A 7,639-nucleotide genomic window follows, 5' to 3' on the forward strand; every position below is an offset into this window, starting at 1 on the left:
ATAATGTTGGACCTCCTGTATCATAGCAGGAAATATGTGAAGATATAGATACCTCGGTGAAAATTTATACTTACTGTGAGTTTTCTTATTGCTGTAGCCTGAATTTACATTTTTCAGCAAAAAGCCATTTTCCTTTTATCCATTAAAAGTTGAAAGTTTAGAATATATATGGTCCCCCTAGCCAAGTTTCTGAGCAAAGCTGACTTTCTTGACCTTGCCAACAGAAAATATTCACCTGGGGAACATAAAAGAGAAAATAACATATGTATCCAACCCCCAACTTAACTGATAATGAATCTCCAGGGTGTGGGTGCCTGCAAGCAACTAATTTCTCCTTAGAAGTTTCCAAATGAAAGATAAATTAAAAGTCCTGATCTTGGATGGTTAAAATGGAAACAGATTAGTTTAAAATCATAAATATGTGCCCTTCTGTGAAATTCTGGAATGGCTATTTCTGTGAAGTTTGAGCTACAAATGTGACTACTTATTCCTATAGAGGATACTCAATAGGGGGCTGAGTGGAGGCGTGGCAGGTTAAATGCACATGTTATCATGCTTAAGGACCAGGGTTTGAAACCCACTCTTCACCTTCAGGGTGGGAGCTTCATAAATAGTGAAGCAGGAGGTCTGAAGTTCTCTCTTTCTCTCTCTATCCCTAACTCCCTTCTCTCTCAATTTCTTTCTGATGTATCAAACAAAATAGAAAAAAAAATGGCCACTAGGAAAGTGGATTTTTAGTGGTAGCACAGAGCCTCAGCAAGAACTTTTGTGGTATTAGTATGCGGATTTTTCTTTTTAATTTGAAAGCTTATATGTAGAGAAAAAAAGCTATTTTTAGGTAAGTTTTGATCAAATTATTAGTTATATGACTAACATTCATTTAAAGTTCTTTATATAGGACATGATGTTATGTATATAGTATGTAGATTAAGCTAAGGTGAAAGGATTGTTGGAATTCTAATTAGGAATATTATACTCTAGGGATAAATACTACAATTGCTTTTGTTTTCACAATCTTAATTAACAGTCAAGGTTTTGGTAGTTAGATATGTGTATGAATCAGACAGCAAAGTGTTTTAAAAGGCATAAAATATTTAAATGGAATTTTTGTTAAAATTAAAGGATTTTGTGTCATAATCATAAACGTTTTTATAAAAAAGATAAATATTTCAGTGCCATCAAATATTTGCTCTAAGAATACAGAGAAGTCTAAATTATCCCGACCTTACATTTGAGGATCCGAAGTGCTAAATTTCAGAATTGTCCATTGTTCCACGAGGAAGGTCTTTGCCTGTCATTGTGTGGGCCACGGAGAAGAGAGAGAGGAGTTCCTGAGTGAAGAGGGAACACAAATCTTTATTTGCTCTGGCACCTCTGAGTTGGGTGCTAAAGAAGCAGGTTGGGCCACGTGGAGGTAGCGAAAATGGCCGCCTCACGCAGTAACCTTTCCTGTGTCTGAATACCGAGTGAAGCGCTGGCAAGAGAGCAAGGTGCAGAAGAAGAAGGGCTTTTATAGGAGCAGCTTTCGCGAAAATGGGAAGGGGGAGGAGTAACCATAGCACTCCAGGATAGGATAGTAACTCTCGTGAGAATGGGAGGGGGGAGCAGTGACCAAATAGACAATGCCCTGAGGGCACAACATGGCGAAACAGGCACTCTGAGAATGTCCCAACTAGCAGTAGCCTGAGGGGACAACATGGCAGATGTGACTGCATCTGCATAATTTCCCAGCATCTCCCCCTTTCCTTTTATCTAATGCCCAGGGCAACAGTGTGTAAAGTCTATGAACTACTCAGGGTCAGTCTATGAAAAACCAGCAACGTGAAGGGAAGAAAGCCACTGTAAAATTGTCTAGTGTCCAAAGGGTATACCAGCAAGTCCAATAGAAGTCTCAGTCCAAAGTAGGCGACTTGGGGGAGAAATGGCAGGGGATGAAATGCTGCATGAGGAAGGTCAGCCTCTGGAATTCTGCTTTTCCGTAGAGAGTGAGCTGGAACCACCAAAACGTGACAGGCAAAGCAGAAGCAGGAAAGGCAGACAGGCAGTAAAAAAAAGTTTTGTCCTTGGAGTCTGTGAATCAGGTTCTTCAGATCGCTTCAGGTGACATCTAGGGTTTCGGGGGGGTGTGCCACTGAAGTCGTGCCATCTAGTGGGTGATGTCAGGGTGTGCAGGGGTCCAGATGGTTTTTTTTCCAGGATTCCTGTGGAAGAAACACAAACAATCTGCTTCTCGTGGTTAGCAGGGCATCTGATTTGAATGCTTTATAGAAAAAGAGGTTTGATGCCTTAGCCAACTGAGTATTGGGGGATGTATCTTTCCTATTCATTTATTATTATTATTTTATATTATTTTTCATGGTAGTCAGGCATTATCTGGAAGCTCCTGGGTGATTCATTGCGAAAAAGAACTCATCTTTCAACAAGGACTCTAAGGTGTAGGGAAGCGGGATCTTTTTTTTTTTTTTTGGTATTTTGCGTTTTGTTGCCCTAGTTGTTTTATTGTTGTAATTATATTGTTGTTATTACTGATATTGTGGTTGTTGGATAGAACAGAGAGAAATGGAGAGAGGAGGGGAAGACAGAGAAAAGGAGAGAAAGAGACACCTGCAGACCTGCTTCACCTCCTGTGAAGTGATTCCCCTGCAGGTGAGGAGCCAGGGGCTCAAACTGGGATCCTCAAGCCAGTTCTTGCACTTAGCACCACCTGCGCTAAACCTGCTGCACCACTGCCCGATTCCCAGGAACTATCTTTTAACATAAACTCTATGGCCATGCCAATAACAACCTGAGGGCACATGTTTTGATGTTTGGTGGACTTTGTTTTGTGGCAGGGTGGACTGTTCCTGTCTTAGGTCGGGGATCAGCCTTCCATCTTACCCGTCATTGGAACACCTGGTCATTTTTGCCCAGTAGTACCAGGTTCCCTGTCTTAGGTTGATTGAATAGCACTAGTTTCCCTTTTACCCATCATTGGCTAACCAGTCCTCTACATGGTGGACGTTCTGATGGAGGGGGGCAAATCCTCCACAGCAACTCAATATTCTGCCATGTCCAGCCTATGATAGTGAGTTTGTATAGGTTGCATCTTTATGGCATCAATCTGTTGTTGCAAAAAGGCCATGAGCTTATTAAAAATTATAGGACCGTGGTCTCGGAGGTGTCGCAGTGGATAAGGCGTTAGATTCTCAAGCATGAGGTCCCAAGTTCAATCCCTGGCAGCATGTGTACCAGAAAGATATCTGGTTCTTTCTCTCTCCTCCTCTCTTAATAAATTAAAATGTTTTTTAAAAAAGTATTATAGGACCTATTGTGAGCAGGAGAAATAAAACAAGCTAGGGTCCCACAACTAAGGGTAGACAGGTAAGGAAGGGGGAATGTATCCATTGGTATGAAGGGGTGGGATCATATCTCAAGTCTAAGGGAAGCAGTCAGTGGATGTGATGTCTAGGGGAACAGCCATTTGTCTTTGGGGATAGTAAAGGATGTCCGTGGCATGGGTGATGTTATAAAGGGAAACATCTTTAAATTGTTGGCTGACAAAGGCATGGCTTATGGTGGCAAGACAAGATACCCCAGTTAAATTTACAAGAATATGTGAATGTGGTTAATTCACATAGGTTGTGTATGGAGGAACTTTTTATAGTTTAATACCTTACCATATGAACAGATGATTCTTCATATGAAGGCTTGATATCTGTAATCACTTACTTGTGAAAAAAAATAAAACTTGTAACAAGTTAGAGGTTTACTATAATTGACTTTGGACTATAAACAGACTCAGGTTACTTAGAGAGTTAACGCATGTTAGTGACAATGGTTTGAACATTTAGAGTACTCTGAGCAGATGGGTCATACAAAAATTTTTGGTCATTCAACACACTCACTCACAAAACACAACTGGCCAGTCATAACATAAGACATCCAGAGAAGGGGTAGTAGAGAGGGCTCTGTGAGCCAGATTTTCCAGATTCTGCCATGTCATATTATGGATCCTGGGATGTATCCTGTGGCTAGTCCTCTTATATTTCTTGTTCTTCAGGGATAACAGTGCCATCATGAGGGTAATGAGGGTATTGTCGGACATGGCGGGAAGGAACCCAGAGAGGTTTAGAGTAATTATGTGGGAAAATGCATGCAAAACCTCTTCTCATGGTCAATAGAGGGTCAGGCCCTTTCCAAATTTTGTCAAGTGGGTCTTTCCATTTGACCTTAATAGATGGGAGAGTAGATGGTGTTTGCCAGTGAAGAATAATAGGAGGTAAGTCCGAGTTATTGTAAATATTAAAGAGATTTAATGTAGTTAAGGCTTTTGCCAGCTGGATACTGGGGGGGGTACATTCCTCCTTTATCTTTATTTAATTGAGCCTTAAGGGTTTGATGGGCCCTCTCGACAATGCCTTGTCCCTGTGGATTATAGGGAATGCCTATGGTATGAGTAATGTTCCAGAAGGAACAAAAATCTTTAAATTGTTTGCTGGTAAACGCAGGTCCATTGTAAGTTTTCAGTTGAAGAGGTAAGCCCATCACAGCAAAACAGGAGAGCATATGGCTTATAAGCTTTTTAGAGCTTTCTCCTGTCTGACCTGTTGCCCACATAAATTTAGAAAAGGTATCATTTGAGATGAACACATATTTTTGTTTGCCAAAGTTTGGTATGTGAGTGACATCAATTTGCCAAATAGCATTAGCTTTTAAGCCTTGGGGGTTAACACCAAGAGTCTGAATAGCAGGTGTTTTTATGAGACTTGCACAGGAAGAGCATGTAGCAAGGATATGTTTCTACTGTGGTAAAGGAACATCGTGAAATTGAGCTCGAAGGCTTTTAAGATTAACACGGGTTAGGGAATGAAAGTCAGCAGGATCAGAGACAGAGACTAGGAGAGTTCCTGTGGAGGCGAGGTGGTCAGTTGCAGCATTCCCTTCAGACAGGGAACCAGGAAGAGGGCTGTGGGAACAAAGGTGCTGAATATATAGTGGTTGGGTTCAAGAACAGAGCATAGAGGTGATTAGAATCAAAAGAGGGGAAAGTGGGTTGTCATCAATTTTCACATAGGAATGAGCAAGCCATGGAAGTAAGTTAACAGTGTACACACTGTCAGAAAAAAGGTTGAAGGATTCTGGTACAGCTTTTAATGCAAGGAAAACAGCATAAAGTTCTTTGTACTGAGGGGAATTCTCAGGAAGCTCAGTAAAGAGAGGTTTAGGGGGTTGTTTGTCTGGGTAATATATAAGGGCAGCAGCTCCCTTTTTTTCGCCATCAGTGAGGACTGTAGGAGCAAAAGGAATGGGATCTCGAGAGAAAAGTTTAGGTGCTAGTAGAGGCAAAAGAGGTAAAGAAGCTATCAATTTATTAGGAGGAAAATGGTTATCTGTTTATCCTGGAAACCCCACGAAGCTTATGGCAAAGCAGGAATGATGGAATATGAGCCACTCTGTATCTGTGAGAGAAAAGGGCAGAATAATTAAATCCGGTTCTTTCCCTAAGACCTGCACAGACCTATTTCTTCCTTGGCGAACCATGAATGCTAATGTGTCTATCTCAGTGAGGAGTCTTGGAGCTCCTCCTACTGGCATGTGAAGCCACTCGAGAACCCCATGGTTCTGCCACAATGTCCCTACTACTGTGGGGGTGGAGTTAAAGATTATAAGGTTTACTGGAGAGGAGGGGGAGAATTGAACAAGGTATATGTCCTGGAGGGCTTGATTAACCCTTTCCAGTGCTGAGGAGGCTTCAGGAGTTAACCTATGTTTTGAAGAGGGCTGTTTGTTTCCTCTTAACAGGTCAAACAGTGGTTGGAGGCAGCTTGTAGGCAGATAAAGATACTGCCTAAGCCAATTTAAATTTCCAAGAAAACTTTGTAAAGAAGCAAGAGTGAGGTTAGAAGGATAAGTAACACTAGGTTAAGGGACGAATTTGTGTTAGAGAAATCTTTGAACCTAAGAAAGATATTGGAGGAATTAGCTGTATCTTCTCAGGAGCCACATTAAGGCCGCTTTTCTTTAATGCAGGAATGAGAAAATCACGTAGGGCACAGAGATCTGTATCTAATTTTCCCCATATAAATACGTCATCCATGTAGTGAGAAACATTAAGGCCCTTATGGATATATGGAAAAAGGGCATATTTAACAGCCTCTTGACAAATTGTAGGACTATTGGCCATGCCCTGGGGCAGCACCACCCATTCAAATCTATCCGCAGGCCTGGCATTATTAGTAGAAGGAACAGAGAAGGCAAAACTTTTACAATCTTGCGGATGCAAGGGAATAGAGAAAAGACAATCTTGTATATCAATAGCTATGATTGGAATTCCTGTGGGAATTGCAGAAGCAAGAGGCAAACCCCTTTGGGGGGAGCCCCAGACCGGCATGGTTTTATTAACTGCACGGAGATCTTGGAGGAGGCGCCATTTTCCTGAGTGCTTTTTAATCACAAAGACAGGAGTATTCCATGGGCTTCGAGGATGACGAATGTGTCCCAAGGACAACTGCTCTCAGACGAGCTCTTTTAAAATTTCTAGCTTATCCCTAGGTAAAGGCCACTGTTCCACCCAGACAGGCTCATTAGAAAGTCAGTCTAAGCAGGGAGTTTGTATACGAACAGTGGTAGTTAGTATTGGGGGTGCTGGTTAGATCTGGTCTCGCAGGAGTGGGTGTTACGCTCTGCAGAGGCATCTGTGGATATCCTAACATCAAGACATTCTAGAAGATCCCTGCCCAATAGGTTGGTGCTAATATCAGCTACCAATGGGTGGAAGTTTCCAGTAGAACCTTCCGGGTCTTCCCACATGAGCGAATCTCGTGTGAGAAAGGATTGGGTCACCCCTCCAACCCCATGTATACAGGATCATGGGAGGAGTTCCCAATTTGGGGGAACCTCTGCTTGCCTTAAAATCGTCTTTTCTGCCCCCGTGTCAATCAAAAATTTAAAAGGAATATTGTCAGTCTTTACTGTCATAGTAGGATGACTTCGTTCTAAAACAGGAGTGGTCCACAAAATCTCAGGCCCCGAATTTGTACCATTCAGGGGCGTGCCATCTTTATGAAATTTGGACCAACAATCTCTCTTCCAATGAAACCCTGTACGGCATCTGGGACACACCGTACATGGCTTCTGACTCCCTGACTGAAGGCAGGGTTGTCCTGATTGGAGGCAGGGTTGCCCTGACTGGAGGCAGTGTTGCCCTGACTGGAGGCAGGGTTGCTCTAACTGGAGGCGTGGTCACAGCTTATCAGGACATTGGTTACGCCAATGCCCTTGGAGACTGGAATGAAAGCAGGCCCCGTTTTGATTATGTGGGGTAACTGCATAAACCTGTGTTGTAGCGGGTGCCCCATAATTGCCTGATGTAAGTTTCTGTGTCGCTAAAATCCAATTATCTGGGTGTAGGTGTTTAAGACTAAGGCATGCCTGACAGAATTGTGGTATCATGCCATCCCAGACAATAGAACGCAGGAGGAAAGAGAGGATTTCAGGATTATAAACCTTTCTCTCTAAGGTTTGCCTCACCCTTGAGATGAAGTTCACTAATGATTCATCAGTGCCTTGGTGAAGAGAGTTAATGGGAACTGAATAATCTACATTGGTTGGGGTCACCCTTTCCCATGCTTGTGTTGTGCAGATGCGTACCTGTTCAAAA

Source organism: Erinaceus europaeus, chromosome 11 (assembly GCF_950295315.1).
Source record: "Erinaceus europaeus chromosome 11, mEriEur2.1, whole genome shotgun sequence".
Taxonomy (NCBI): domain Eukaryota; kingdom Metazoa; phylum Chordata; class Mammalia; order Eulipotyphla; family Erinaceidae; genus Erinaceus; species Erinaceus europaeus.